This window comes from Rissa tridactyla, chromosome 3 (genome assembly GCF_028500815.1).
Source record: "Rissa tridactyla isolate bRisTri1 chromosome 3, bRisTri1.patW.cur.20221130, whole genome shotgun sequence".
In the NCBI taxonomy this organism is placed as follows: Eukaryota; Metazoa; Chordata; class Aves; order Charadriiformes; family Laridae; genus Rissa; species Rissa tridactyla.
This window is the reverse complement of record NC_071468.1, coordinates 711265-726890: the sequence shown is the minus strand read 5'-3', so window position 1 is coordinate 726890 and position 15626 is coordinate 711265. Positions and strand designations below refer to the sequence as shown.

The 15626-nt window shown below is 46.8% G+C and overlaps 1 protein-coding gene across 7 annotated transcripts in view; it reads right to left on the bottom strand.

The window, feature by feature from the left end:
- CCDC85A (coiled-coil domain containing 85A) overlaps nucleotides 1-15626 on the bottom strand; it is a 173072-nt gene that overhangs the window by 81328 nt on the left and 76118 nt on the right. For all 7 annotated transcript variants that reach the window (XR_008465255.1, XR_008465252.1, XR_008465256.1 and 4 more), the window contains 2 exons: nucleotides 14380-14469; nucleotides 3806-3915 (listed from right to left, as the gene is read on the bottom strand). The gene's annotated coding sequence lies outside the window, so the exon portion shown is untranslated. The remainder of the gene's footprint in view (nucleotides 1-3805; nucleotides 3916-14379; nucleotides 14470-15626) is intronic.

The window sequence follows — 15626 nt, the reverse complement described above, 5'->3', positions numbered from 1 at the left end:
AATTAATAATCAATTCTGCTTTTCGGCAGAATTTTGTGTGAAACACAAGATCTTAATCTATTCCTACTATACCAGGATGGGTGAAAGCATCTATCAAGCCCTTTGTCCACAGGCAAGACGCTGCACGGGATAAACTATGAGGGCTGATAGCAAACCATCACGGAATCACGGAATCACGGAATCTTCAGAGTTGGAAGGGACCTCTAGAGATCATCTAGTCCAACTCCCCTGCTAGAGCAGGATTGCCTAAAGCACATCCCTCAGGGCTGCATCCAGGCGGGTCTTGAAAATCTCCAGAGAAGGGGACTCCACCACCTGCCTGGGCAGCCTGTTCCAGTGCTCTGTCACCCTCACTGTAAAGAAGTTTTTCCGTGTATTTGAACGGAACTTCCTATGTTCTAGCTTGTGCCCATTGCCCCTTGTCCTGTCGCTGGGAACCATTGAAAAGAGCCTGGCTCCGTCCTCCTTAAACCCACCCTTTAGATACTTGTAAACATTAATCAGGTCCCCCCTCAACCTTCTCTTCTCCAGGCTAAAGAGTCCCAGCTCTTTCAGCCTTTCCTCATAAGGGAGGTGCTCCAGTCCCACAATCATCTTGGTTGCCCTTCGCTGGACTCGCTCCAGTAGTTCCCTGTCCCTCTTGAACTGGGGAGCCCAGAACTGGACACAGTACTCCAGTTGTGGCCTCACCAGTGCAGAGTAGAGGGGGAGAATGACCTCCCTCGACCTACTGGCCACAGTCTTCCCTATGCAGCCCAGGATGCCATTGGCCTTCTTGGCGACAAGGGCACACTGCTGGCTCATGGATAATTTGCTGTCTACCAGGACCCCCAGGTCCTTCTCCTCAGAGCTGCTTCCCAGCATGTCCGCCCCTAACCTATACTGGTGTTTGGCATTCTTCCTTCCCAGGTGCAGGACCCTACACTTGCTTTTGTTGAACCTCATTAGGTTCTTCTCTGCCCAGCTCTCCAGCCTGTCCAGGTCACGCTGGATGGCAGCACGGCCCTCTGGAGTGTCGGCCACCCCTCCCAGCTTGGTATCATCAGCAAACTTGCTGAGGATACACTCTGTCCCCTCATCTAGGTCATTAATGAATATATTGAACAAAATTGGTCCAAGTATTGACCCCTGAGGGACACCACTCGTTACAGGCCTCCAACTGGACTCTGTGCCGCTGATCACAACCCTCTGGGTTCTGTCACTCAGCCAGCTCTCGATCCACCTCACTGTCACCTCGTCTAGCCCATACTTCCTCAGCTTCCTAATGAGGATGTTATGGGAGACAGTGTCAAAAGCCTTGCTAAGGTCAAGGTAGATGACATCTACGGCTCTCCCCTCATCCAGCCAACCCGTTATAACATCATAGAAAGCTATCAGATTGGTCAGGCATGATTTGCCCTTGGTAAATCCATGCTGACCACTTCCAATAACTTCCTGTTCCTCTATGTGTTTGGAGACGACATCCAGAATGAGTCGCTCCATTACCTTCCCAGGGACAGAGGTGAGACTAACCGGCCTGTAGTTCCCTGGGTCCTCCTTCTTGCCTTTTTTGAAGATTGGAGTGACGTTAGCCTTCCTCCAGTCCTCAGGCACCTCTCCTGTTCCCCATGACCTTGCAAAGACAATGGAGAGTGGTCTAGCGATAACATCTGCCAGCTCTCTCAGCACTCGCGGGTGCATCCCGTCAGGGCCCATGGACTTATGAATGTCCAGCTTGGCCAAGTGGTCTCTGACCCAGTCCTCCTCAACTAAGGGAAAATCTTCCTCTCTCCGGACCTTCCCCCTTGCCTCCAGGGTATGGGATGTGTGAGGGACGGCTTTATCAGTGAAGACCGAAGAAAAGAAGGCATTCAGTAACTCTGCCTTCTCTGTGTCTTCCACCACTAGGGCACCCGTCTCATTCATCAGTGGACCTATATTTTCCCTAGTCTTCCTTTTTCTGTTGATATACTGGAAAAATCTCTTCTTGTTGTCTTTAACTGCAGTGGCCAAGCTGAGTTCTGATTGAGCTTTGGCCCTTCTAATCTTCCCCCTGCATAGCTTTGTTATATCTTGATAATCCTCATAAGTTGCTAAGCCCCTTTTCCAGAGAATGTAAGCCTTCCTTTTTTTCCTGAGGTCCAGCCAAAGCTCTCTATTTAGCCAGGCTGGCCTTCTTCCCCGTCGGCTCGTCTTTTGGGACATGGGGATGGCCTTCACCTGTGCTTCTAAGAGCACCTGCTTGAAGTATGACCAGCTTTCCTGGGCACCTTTGCTCTTCAAAACTGCCTCCCAAGGGACACTCTCAACCATGCTCCTAAACAGGTTAAAGTCTGCCCTTCGGAAATCCAAGGTGGCAGTTTTGCTGGCTCCCCGCCTCCCTTCACCAAGAATTGAAAACTCTATCATTTCATGGTCACTCTGCCCAAGATGACCTCCAACCTTTACATCCCCCACAAGACCTTCTCTGTTAACAAACAGTAGGTCCAGTAGGGCACTTCCCCTAGTAGGTTCCTTCACCAGCTGTGTTAGGAAGTTGTCTTCCACACACTCCAGGAACCTCCGGGACTGTTCCCTCTCTGCTGTGTGGTATTCCCAGCGGACATCCGGGAAGTTGAAATCCCCCAAAAGAACAAGGGCAGATGATCGCGAAACCTCTGCCAGCCGCTTATAGAATACCTCATCAGTTTCTACATCCTGATTAGGGGGTCTATAACAAACTCCCATCACGATATCTGCCTTGTTGGCCTTCCCCTTGATTTTTATCCATACACACTCAACACTGTCATTTACAGTGTTGAGTTCCAGACATTCAAAACCGCCCCTAACATAGAGGGCCACCCCACCACCTCTCTTCCCTTGCCTATCCCTTCTGAAAAGCTGGTAGCCATCAATTACAGCACTCCACTTGTGTGTGTCGTCCCACCACGTTTCCGTGATGGCAACCACATCATAGTTTCCCTGCTGCACGATGGCCTCCAGCTCGTCCTGTTTATTCCCCATGCTGCGTGCATTAGTGTAGATGCACTTCAGTTGGGTTAATTGACCTACCACTTTCTTGGGGGGACAGGCCCTGATTTGCACCTGATCATTCTCGGACACTACTGTAGTTACCAAATTATCACTACTCCTTGTGTCTATGCTGCCACACAATTCACTATCCCCCACCATCGCTGGGACAGGCTGCAAGACCTTGGTGTCACTTATACCCATGAGCACTGCTATGTTGCTCCCAGGCACCACTTTTGTGATCCTGGTTTCGTCCCCATCACTCTCCTATCGTCGCTAACAAACACCATTATTTATCTTCTGGACAAGTTTAATATTTTAGTGCAAATGGTTTTATGTACTAGTATTTCCTCATTTCTCTGGCGTTGGGTCACCAACCCCTATATTTTCACTTCCACAGCCAACAGCTAGTAATGGAGAAAAATATTGTACATTCATTGCAGAGGAGAAAAAAAAAAACCTACATCAACACTATTCCTTCGTACTCTAGTCAAAGGTTGGACTTCTCTCTTTATTCTTGTCTCCTGTAATTTATTAAACACTCCACCACGATAAAATTAGCAGTGAGTCTTGGAGTAAGTAAAAATCTATTTATGCAAACAATTGATACATTGCACAAACCATCTGATAAGAGTATTCTTTAAAATTAATTTATATTTTTTTTAAAGCGTACCAGCTGCTGGGGAACTTTGCCACCTACCACTTGCAGATACACCGGGGCAGTCAGCCCCAGGCAGGGGCCTCCTTGCTGCCCCTCTGCTGGGAGCTGCTTTTGCAAACAGAAATCTGCTCAAGCGGTTTGGAAATTGCTACTCACTTTTGCTTGTGCTGAGAGCCGAGGTGACAGTCCAGCAAACCAGAGCCGCCACAATGCCGGGGTGTCTTGCTCCTCTTGGTGCAGCACTGTGGCCTTCAGCGGAAGCATTCCTGTTTAAGAATGGGGTGTCAGAGAATTAGAGCAGGTTTACAGCCCAGGAAGAACAGCTCTCTTGTTCACAAGGCAAGTAATCAGACACTGCAAAAACTACAGAAAAGTGTTAGTTTTACATTGGTACTTTGTATTACAGAGCTGTGACCTGCCCAATACAAAAAATTCTGAGGTGTTACACTTCAGTCGTTATTCATTCTACACCCCACCCTCCCCCGGTCAACAAATGGGCGTTGCTAAATTTTGGGAGAAACCTCTCTCTGTTGCTACAAGCTCCCTGTCCAGAAGGGGGACACGCGTATAGACGTTCAGATTTGGCAGGCTGCAACGCACACAGTGATCAAAACCACCCCTGCAATTACATCGCAAAGAGTTTCACAACACCCACGAAAGTGGGATTAGCAAAGGCATTCAGAAAACTGTCCTCCTTTGTGCATTATTTCTCTCTGTCTCCCAGTTTTGCTTTGAGCTGAGAAGCGGTTCCTCTGAATTACAGCTAAGGCATCACGCAACACAACATTTTTATGGTCATGGTCTGCAGGATAAATGGTTTTTCTCCAACAGACTGAAAATCGTACACAAAATAAACGGATACTCCTACAGGATAAAAGGAGTGGAGAGCCGCTCCAGTCACAGAGCAGGATGATTTTGCAAGGCCCAGCAGCCTCTGCCAATTTGCTTGGCACAGCCACGAAACCAACTCCAGCATCAAGGCAGGAAAGGAGAAGGACCGAAATCAGCTCTCATCTGCAAAGTTTTATTCCTCTGAGCATCGGCAAAGCACAGATGGACTTTTCTCTGAGTGAAGACCATTCTGCACCTGGAAAACTCAAGTTGGGAAGACCAGAAGGCGAAGGGGAAAAATCCGTTTGTACAGGCACTTTGCTTTGCAAACTGAGCCGTACCCCTCTAATCAGCAGCAAATGTGCACAGCAATACTATGTGCAAACTAAATGTCTCCCTCCTTCAAACAGATGAAGGCATTTCTTCATGTAAATAAATATTTTGCATTGACTTAAAACAAACAAACAAACAACAGGTGCCTGTTGGAATTTTTAAAATAGAGGAAAAGGGTGTTAATAATCATAGTGTTAAGCAGGCTGTTTGGGATCTGCCTTTCTTTTCCGAAATTATTGTGAAGGCCCAGGGATGAAGTCAGAAATGGACTGTAGGGACCTTCCCCCAGGACAGAGTTCAAAATGCAGTATTTTTCTGGGCGGTGCCACCAAGGAAAGGCCATCAGGCCCTCACACGTATCCCCCTGTGGTACCACAGAAAACGACGCCAAGTCACATACTAAGATAAACACTAAGCTAGGACCAAACAAACTAAGCGTGCATTTTAGCCCTAGGCTCCACAAACCCAAAGAAAACCCCGTACAGACTTACCTGTCTCTGTCGGCAGTTTACAAAGCACCATCACTGAGCACGTTCCCAGGATTATCCTTCAAGACATTAACAAATCCCATCTGAGAGACAAGAAGTTTTTAGCAGAGCGTCCAGTGAATTGCAGACAAACATGAAATGGATTTAAGTTCTCGTGAGCAGAGGAACACCTTGTCCACGCCGGTGCCTTATTCATGTAAAACTATCCCTGTTATATCTCCCCTTCCTCATTGAGTTGTTCTGAGCTGCATAAATTAGTTACATGGGAGCGAACAGGAACGGGAGATATCTGATAGATCCTGTAAATTCCCTGAAGCCCTTTGAAAAGCTAAGCTTCAAAATGAGGAAAACATCCTTTAGAACTCCTTTAAGCTGATTTTTAACGGCGAAGTATAGATTGCTGCACTTCACACAGTAGATATTTTTTTTGTTGTTTAGTTACAACATGGCTGTATTTTGTTGTAATTCAACTATAGTTTGTCAAGTACCATAGCTGTCTCCTTTTCATAAATACCTAATTGTTCTACTGAGGTCTACTATAGTTATTTAATAGTAATAATAGGCACAAGAGCACCTGCAAAGTACAACCATTTTTGTTCACAACAATTAGATTTCTACTGTTTATGGACCAAATTTTCCTAGGAGGTACAGAGGGGGAAAATCAACTTAGAGCTGAGGTATATCAAATGGCATTAGTTCAGGGGCTTACCTACTGTATTTCTCTTTTATTGGAATAGCTTTGTCACTTCCTTTCAACATGCATTATCATTTTTACCACAGTTACAGGTTTACAATCTCTGGTTCCCTTCCTGGCCCTTTGGCCATTCCCAGCAGCTGCTAATGATGGTGATTTACCAATAGTCACAAACGATGGACATGCCGTTTCCACCAACTGTGGTAACCATTGCTTCAAAATAAAACCTGCTTAACGTGTTTTCACCACAAGAAAGGACTTGCGAGGTTAAATTAAATTTTAAACCTTTTTAATTACTAGATTTGAAAATTTCCATGTAATTTACCAACTCCTCTGGAAATTGCAACGGACACACCAAAATGAGAATAGAAGATGCATCATTTTGAGATAATTTTCCAGTCATTTTTACCCATGAAATCCCAGTTAACAGGACTATGTCCGTGAAGCAGCAACAGAAACATGAAGGGAACTGGGTCCGTCCTTTTAAGTGAATGTCTGTCCTGCTAAACCAGCGCTACCTTTCCCAGTGGGTTTAAATACCGTAGGGATCACTCAGGTAATTGAAAACAGAAGAAAAAACTAGTTTTTGTGTGCAGTTATAGTTCAGCTAAGACTCCAGCATTGCAGTCATATTTTTCCTGCCCTTTGGTCATCTTTATTTCTTTATTTCTCTGTAAAGAATGAAAACTTACATGACACATCTGAACTGAGACCAAGCCAAAGCATTATTTTGGATCGTTTATACAGCTCTCTTCCAATACCATCCCTCAATTTATATAATTTTAGCTCCTCTTGTTCAGGCCACCAGAACACAGAGCTTAATAATGTGTGAAATAGAAATTACAAATGTGGTTAATAGCCAGTTTAGTCAAAAACCTTTTAGGGAACATATTTAATTATGCCTAGGAAAAAAAAACCAAACAAAACCAGTCTGCCTAGTATTTCCTCCCCATCCAAACGAATAGCATGGGATAATTAGACTAAATCTATTTCCCTCTTGCAGTCCCTCTGATTTATGGACTTTGCTGTTTATATGGTTTCTATGATGACAGAAAACTAAAATGCAGCAAAAATGACTTAGAACACATTTTTTTATAAGGTGCATTCAAAAAGTTTTCCTCAGTCTTTGATAGCAATGGCTGCTGAGCATGCACAGTTAACTATGGGCAGTAAGCAGAGGAACAAGTTATTTATGTAGGTGCCGTTCTGCCCAAGGAAACGGACGCAAAATGACTGGAAATCTCCAAATTCAAACCTATTTTTTCCCCTTCAGATTCTCAGAGCTCAGTTGGTGAGGGGATGGGGTTGTGCCCTTGCATGTGTAAGAGTTACGGAGGTCTCAAAACTTCCCCAAATCTTAATGTCAGCCTGGAGAAATACCCGTGAAGGGGGACAATTTGGGGAGGGAGGAGCTGGCTCTGCCCACAGCACAGGCCGGGCACCGCGGGGCTGGGCACCACGTTCCCCACGCCTGCCTTCGAGGGGACGGGGAGGTCCGCCATCCCACCCGAGAAACGCAGAGCTTGTTGTGGGACTCCGTCTACTTTTAGGGAGCAAATTCAGGGGGAATGCTTAATATATATCATGAGTACCTGCATTGGGTGTGAGTGCCCGGGCGTCGGCCGCGCTGTGAGGGGAGGCGGGGGCTGCTCCCGCCAGGCACAGCCGGTTCCAGCCGGTTCTGGACGGTTCCAGCTCGTTCTAGCCCAGGACGCAGCCCGGCCCCTCAGCCTCCACAGAGGCGCCTCAGGGGAGGGGGCCTTAACCACAGACAAAATGGCACCCGGCACCGAGGCGTGAGGAAAAAAAGGTGAGAAACAGCCCAGAGATGGGAGGGGAGAGGAGGAGGAGTGGGAGAGAGGACCCAGCCTTGTTCTCCTTCCCACTCCTGACACAGAAAGCCCAAGAGAGAAACCTGAGTGTGGTCGGGTCGGATCAGGCTGCCACGTCAGGGCACGTCCTGCGGCGACAGGCTGCGAGACAGTCACCAGATGTCCTGACGTGCTCAGCTGGTCCCAAACCACAGACCCTGCACCCCACAGCCCTGACCCTGGAAAGCGAGTCCTCGGGGTCCGCTAATGGCTCCCTGGGACGGGGAGATGGGCAGAACATGCCCCTCGGTCCCTCTGTCAACAGCACAGAACCAAAATGGATGAGGAGGTTTTCAACTGGCACATTAACATCGCTGGAGGATACTGAGCATCAATTATTTCATCAAGATCAAAGATAAGCCCTTATCTGTGCTAGTCTCAGCCCCGCTCAGTAGCAGACCAGATCACTGTCTGAATGTTATCAAAAGCCGTCTTCTCTCCATTGTTCCTTCCTCCTGCTAAGACAGGGATATTAGCAGGGAAAAAGTCAAGTATACGGTCACATGGACCTTTCATCTGAGAAAAGGAAGAGCTTCAAAGGGCCAAGCGAAGCTCCTCGGATAAGTCTGAAGTAGTCACCTTTTTCTTTTTTTTTTTTTTTTTTTGCTGTTGAGGTAACTGCTCTATCTTTTTTTTAATCTGAAAATGTCTCCAAAATTACTTCAGAGCAGCGTGTTTATTGCACACTGCTGGCACATGCCTGCCTCTACATTAATCTCAATTTTCCATTAGCACTTGCAGAAACATTTTGCTAGACACACTAAAGCTATTGCTTAACATAAGCACATATGGATTATGGATGTTATATGCGAATGTGCCCGTAGTTTCCATTCTGTCACAGTACCAACACAGCCTTTATTGCCACAGTATGATAGGGCTTATAAAACAGGGCTGCTGAGGGACATGGTCCTTCCCCGTCCTTAGCACCAGTGAAACATCTGGAGTGCTGGGTCCAGTTTTGGGCTCCCCAGATGGACGTGGACAAACTGGAATGAGTCCATGGAGGCAACCAGGGTGGCCGGAGGCTGGAGCAGAAGGCGTGTGCCTCTCCCCAGAGGTGCCCGGTGAAAGGATGAGATGCAAACGGGAGCACAGGAAATTCTGGGCAGGTACAAGGAAACCTTTTTCACCGTGAGGACAATCCAACCGTGGATCACACACAGATCAACACTGCGGTTGGCAAGGGGTGACCAACGTGCAGGGAGGAGCCCTGCACATCTGGTACGGTCCATCCCACGAGTCCTGTCCGCACACAGCTCCTCGCTGGCACATGCCATGGCATCGGCAACAGCTTCCCTGCAGATGACTGCAGGCCACTCCTATCCTCTTTACTTGTTATGAATCGTTTCAGCATGTTTTACAGAGCCTGATTAAATTGTGGCAACAGCTCGTCTGTTCACGAGCAGCTTGTCAATGTCCTCAGGTGCCTGACCCCTTTCCTCCGCTGTCGCGTGCAGTCAGGCCCCAACGTGTAATCACCGGGCAGACCCGCTCTGGCACACGGCTTAATTACAGCCACATGCTACTGGGGTCAGTGCAGAATTTAGCGACTGAGCTCCAGGTAACATACAGCATAATTTATGATTCCAGAAATATACTGGTGCCTTCCTGCCTTTCTCCCTCTTTGCCCAGTTCTGCATGTGGCTGCAAAACACGGGCGGTGCATCAAGCCCAAACAGCCCTTCCCAAGCGGGCGAAGGATGATGGCAGCTCTGCTTTGCCACATCGAGCCCTGGGTTGAGGGACAAGCTGGCCAGGCCCTCCCCATGGGACGCAGCAAGGGTGCACCTGAACTATGGGGACTGCTGGCCCTTCTTGATGGGCTGTGGCATCTCCAGATACAGAGCGGATATTTTCCTGTACAGAAACAGACAGTAATGTCCTAATTATGTAGCTTTGCTCTTCTGGTGAAGCCATCTCGGAGTATACCACCTTCAACGTCTATTTCACTTTTCCCCTAACGTTATTAATGGGATTTATGGAGACAAGGTTTAATCGTTCCTCATTATTTTACCTTTTCTCCCCTTTTAAAGTTACTAGCAAAATGATTAAAATGAACACTTTAATAAAAAATTGTAACTATAATTCATCTCTGGTAGGCAAAATCTTTTTTGTTTAACATGTACACGTGGTTTATTTACTGTGATTAAATGAAGAAGCTTGGAGTCCTCTTAGCTACCAGTTACCTCATCTGGACTCGAGGTGCTTTACCTGTCTGCGGGAGCAGACGATCCCAAAGGAACGTGTTTTACTTTGAAATCACTCATTCAGATGCCACTGACTGCCAAGATCCAAATAAGCAGTTTGGCCACAAATGTTTTTGCTTTTGTTTTTACTTTGGGTTCTCCTTTTAAGTGTCTGGTAGCAGATCAGTACCCCGATCGTGAAAGCTGAGGAACTGTGCCGAGAGCCTTACCGCGAGAAAGATGCTGCCTTTTGGGCGTTATAGCAGAGAACAGACTTTGCTCAGAAGAGTGCCAGGCTCCATCTGAACACCCTCTAACTGCGCTACGCACCAGACCATAAGCTAATCTAAGTCCTGCTTGTTTCGGTAACCTCCAGATAAAGCCTGCTGCATGCACATGTGTACCTGCATGCAGACCCACGCAGCATGTGCGAGCACCTGAGCAAAAGGCAGGCTGTACCATGCTACATATTGATCCTGACAACTAGGAAACTAATAATATATACTTTTCTCTTACTACACTGCGCGTAAGTTCAGTAGCAGCTCTTAATTCGTGCCTCATTAGGAAAGGCTCAATGCCTATGATATTTTTTTATATATATATTTTTAAAGTGTTTTCAGCATTGAAAGGCATCTACCATATGCTCTCCTTCCAGCCCGAGAGACCCGTTGGCCATGTAAGGCTGCCGGCAGTCCTGCCAGCAAGGCGCGGTGCCCTGGTGCAGAAGGGTGACATTGTGCGGACCAACAGACTAATGGTTCCGCAGGGAGCTGATGGATGTGGGTGCCGGGAGGTAGCTAAGCAAGGGCAGAGGGCATCGTGGTTCAGCAAGACAGAAACTGAACCCCAGAGCCTGAGGCTTAGCGGTCCTTCATGCTATCTGTGATATCTTGTTCCCTTGGAGAGAAGATTTCTTCCTATGCTGTGGAAGACCTGTCTTTCTAGATGGCACCACTCAGAGCAGAAGGCCTCCAAGGAGCAGTTTTTGCAGTTATGCACGTTCAAAGCTTGATGTAAAAGAGAGCGAAACCAGAGCCATCACTAGGACGTGTTACACAACAGTAAGAAGCAGCTTTCAACTCCAGCCAATTCCTACTCCATCTTTTCATCCACTTCCTACGAACCTGGCCATGCATACTTGTAAGTTTATCATTGCTCCCCTCTTCTGTTGGGCCGGGCCGTGCGACCACCTGCCCTGAACATCAGTCCTGCTGCCCAAGTGTAGAAGGTGCTTAACCAAGTCCAACAACAACTCGCTTCTGGCATTCAGTAACGCAGCTTCTTCCCTGCCATGTCGGTTTTTATTTGCCCATGGCTACCAATGCTAATATTCAGCTAAGCCGCTCTGAGACACCACTTGCACGCTGCAGGAGAAAAGCATAGGAGGAAAATAAAACCTGCAGCTGACATTTGGTAGGCTACTGGCAGCGCAAAGTGAGAGTGCCCAAGTGACACATCCAAGCCCCAAAATACCCTGTACAAAACTCCAGAATCTGTAGTGAGAAGCCAAAGGGATGCTCCAAAATGGCCATAACAACAAGCTTAAAAAATAAAAAAAAAAAACAAGAGGAAGTGTAAAAGTCCCAACAGAAAGAAAAGAATGCATTGCTTTACCATCAATGTAAGGTGAGAACATACAAGAACGCCTGTAAAGAAGGCTTTAAAATGAGTTTCGTAATTTGCTGTGACTGAAGGAAAGGCCTTATTCGAGACATCATTCATCTCGCACTTAATTATAAGCACATGTTGGGGTTCCAGCCTGAAGCAAGGGGTTAATTCTCCTATTATTTCACAGGATTAGGACTACATTTTTTTTTTCCCCAGGAAGTGTAGTGTTATTGTGAAGCCCATCCAGACATGCTATTTCATAATTAATACTAAATAAAAAGTGAATTCTCTCCTTTGTCTAAACAGTTTGCTTTGGCTCAGCTAGGAGCAGCAATTAGCAAGACAGCCTCCCTGAACGTATTATTTGATCTGCTACAGAGCTTCCTGCTGTGTATCAGAAGAACAAACCTGATTTCACACAATCCATGGGGTTTATGTTGGCTGAATGTGCTATAATTAAAATGATCTTTTTTTTTTTTTTTCCTGAGGGCTTTGTTTATATGCTTGTGGGTCTTTTGTGGGAAGGCACACACGTACCTAATTTAGCAGTTTTGTTGATTTACACTTCTGCTTTTTACTGGTTCCCTTTGTAGTGTTCCCTGCTTGTAGTTTGGTGCAGAAATTGGGCCCTGTTATCATTCGTGTTACAAGTCCGTTTTACTAGCAGGAGTAGAGGAACAGTTCCCATGGAAACATTTCCGAGTTTCGTAGTGTGCTTTTCCTGGGATTTTCAAGGTTGTGTAGGGTGGGCTCTGGGGTGCTCTGGGGCTTTCTAAATGGGCACACACAGCAGTCTGTGAACACAGACTCCTTTCAGGAGGGGGAGAAAAATAGCGTATTTTTAGATTGTGCGTTTCCTCTCTTACAAGGTCTAACGCCTGTGAAGACAGAGCGGCTCGACAGCCCCATGCCACAGACTGATGTTCAGGCCAGTTCCCACCACTCTGACAACAAACTGGACCCTATTTTAAAAGGCCACCTCAAAGCTCGAGTGTTTTTCTTTCACTCTCCGACCTTTATGCTTAAGCCATGAGTGATGCTACAGTTTAACAGGGCTCAGCACGCTCACCTGAGCCAAGGTGTCCACGTGTCACTAGGGACTTTCAAAGCTTCCTGAAAAAAACATGCCATCAACCCCCTCCTGCTCTGCAACTGAGGTGTTTTGGCCTAGGGAACACTACTGTTCACAGGCCAGCCCTGTCCCCTGCCATTTATGACAAGGAAAGCTAAAAAAAATAAAATAAAATCACATGTGAAAACATGAAGCCACGCCTTTCTCTGAGGCCTCCGTGACTGCCACAGGCACAGGTGAGTCGCATAGGGAACGGATTGCACCAGGAGGCGATTCACACCTCACGAGATTCACCTGGCAGGACAGGTCCCCACCCCTTTCCCTTTGTCCTCTTTCTTTCCAGAGTTCCCTATGATATTTTTTCCTTTACTTTTTCATCTGAAGACTTATAAATTATTTTAAACGTTTACTTCAACATATTCACAGTAGCGGAGAAAAACGCAGCAAGGAAACGTCAAGCTTCAGGGCCGTGAAGAGCGTTGAAGAGAAACATGTAACAAATTCTTATTCAAGTGGAGAGTAATTATCATGTTCTAACAAACATATTAAACAATTCATTATTATTATTTTGGCACTTCTTTGTGAACCAGGTGTTTGGGAAGCTGTTTCAGGTGGAAGCATGTAATGAAGTCCCTGGGGTCCTTCCCCACCAGCCATTAGCATGAGACGAACCACAAATGCTTGGACAGGGCTGGAGCTACCCAGAGCCTGGCTCCAGCATGGCCAGCAAAGACCTCATATCGATACCAGAAGATGCTAGGGGTTTATTTATTTTTCATCTTTCCCCATGAATATTTCTCAGTTTTCTCACTACTCCCATGGAAATGTTTCAGCTTTCTCAGTTAAGAAAGATTCAAGTAAGGTTTATGTCTCTGGTCCATGTTCCCTCTGAAGTTTTTAAAACATTGTACTATTTTTATTTATATTAGATTATTTAAAACTTTATTTTCATTCACACTACCATTTTTGGGTTGCCTGACCCCCCACCAAAGTGCCCAGGAGCATCTCTTCCCCTCCTCCCTGATCTTTTTGTGAAGTGGCCACAGTGCATTTGGCTTTTCATAAAAACTGAAGTTTCTCTTCCACATATGGAAAATCTCAGGCACACCATGCTGTTTCTGGGATAAAACACCCATGAAGAGCCTGAACTCACCAAGGAGGAGGAGGGGAAAGATGTTCTTCTTTAAAAAAGAAAAAAGCCAGCCAGTCATTATTAGCAAGAAGATTATTTGCTCTTTCCTCCTTTTGCAGTTTCTGCTTCCCCCTCACTCCCAATCCTGCCTGTATCAGCCGTGAGTTGCCAGCTCCGGCACATGCCACCTCACCGTCACTTTTGGGCTTGACTGCGTGCTAGAAAGTACCATAATCACAGAATCTTCATGGCTGGAAAGGACCCTTAAGATCATCAAGTCCAACCAAACAACCTACAATCTCTGCCACTAGAGCATGCCCTGAAGTGCCACATCTAGACGTTTCTTAAACGCCTCTAGGGATGGTGACTCAGCCACCTCCCTGGGCAGGCTGACCAGTGCCTGACCGTAATCATGAGGCAGCCCAGCAAATGCCTGTTCGCTGGTTGATTAAATCATGCAGAACCTCTATTTATTAAACCCAGGCAGAGCCGCTCTCCAGGCAGCTTGTTCTTACCTTCAGGTTTTTGGATGACCGGTCGCAGAGCTAGTTGCTGGCTTAAGGACATTCACGGCTGGGATCCCGGTGCCCATGGTTCACCCAAGCCTGGAAAAGACAAGTGTGGAGATATAAGAAGGTCTTGGCGTTATATATCTGGCAGCTGCATTTGCTAGTCTGTTCTGCAGGAATTCCAAATAAAGGACAGTATCATCAAGACTTTTTCTGCCCTGAACGTGGGGGAAAAAGTGGCTGAGCTACTTTCTTCTATACCAAACTGATAAGATCTGTATAAAGAATTCACACCACCCTGGAACTTATCTCAAAAACATACAAAGAATTAAACGAACTGGTGCCCCAGCAGGAGTGGTGTCAGTTGGGCAGGTTCGGAAAGCCCGTGGGGCATGTGGTGTTTGGGAGGTGCAGGCAGCACGAAGGAGCGGCAGAGGCTGTTTGGGCTGGCGGCGCTGAACATCCTGCAAAGGGCACTCTGGCTTCCTGCCGCGTTCGTAAACATGTCCATCAACTGCAACCTTTGGGGAATGGGCTCCCTTCACTTGCTGAAAATCAAACTGCCATTCTTTACCTCCTAACCCTTCAGCAAAGCAGCTTTTCTCCACTCCAGAACGTAAAATCCACTCACTACATCTGCTATGCGAGTCCTATTTAAAATTCACTCACATAGTGAATTTTACAGCTCATTCATGCTCTGCTCAGAAGCTGGGAATGGCCCCGTAACAACACGTGCAAATTTTCAACTGAAGCAGAATTATGCTAAAAACAACTGAATGAGGCGTCCACGATGCTTGCCGTGGTTACATTTTACTGAAAAACGCCTAACCGTGTGGGCAGAGAGCAAGAAAGGTGAGAGGAAGGTTCGTAACTACCACACAATTTTTATTCATTAGCGCAGAGACAAATCAGAAGGCTGCAGGACCCCTCCAGAGCACTCCCCCTCTTCACACACTGCTCGCTTTCTCCTCTTAGCAAGCTGCATTTTTAGGAGCCCCCCACAGGATCGATCAGCTTCAAGATATTGATTGTACTGAGTGGGGTTTTTTCCAAAAAATTTAGTGCAAGTTTTCTGCCCACTGGCACAAGCAGAAACAAGCAGCCCTTTGGCTGGGCTTTCCCCCAGCACACCCAGCCCGTGGTGGGACTAGGAAGCCCGGTCCCGGAATGGAGATGTGGTGGGCACAGGAGGCCACCGGCACATGGCGGGACACAGCCAGCCTCCCCCCGTGCCACCAAGATGCAGCATCGCT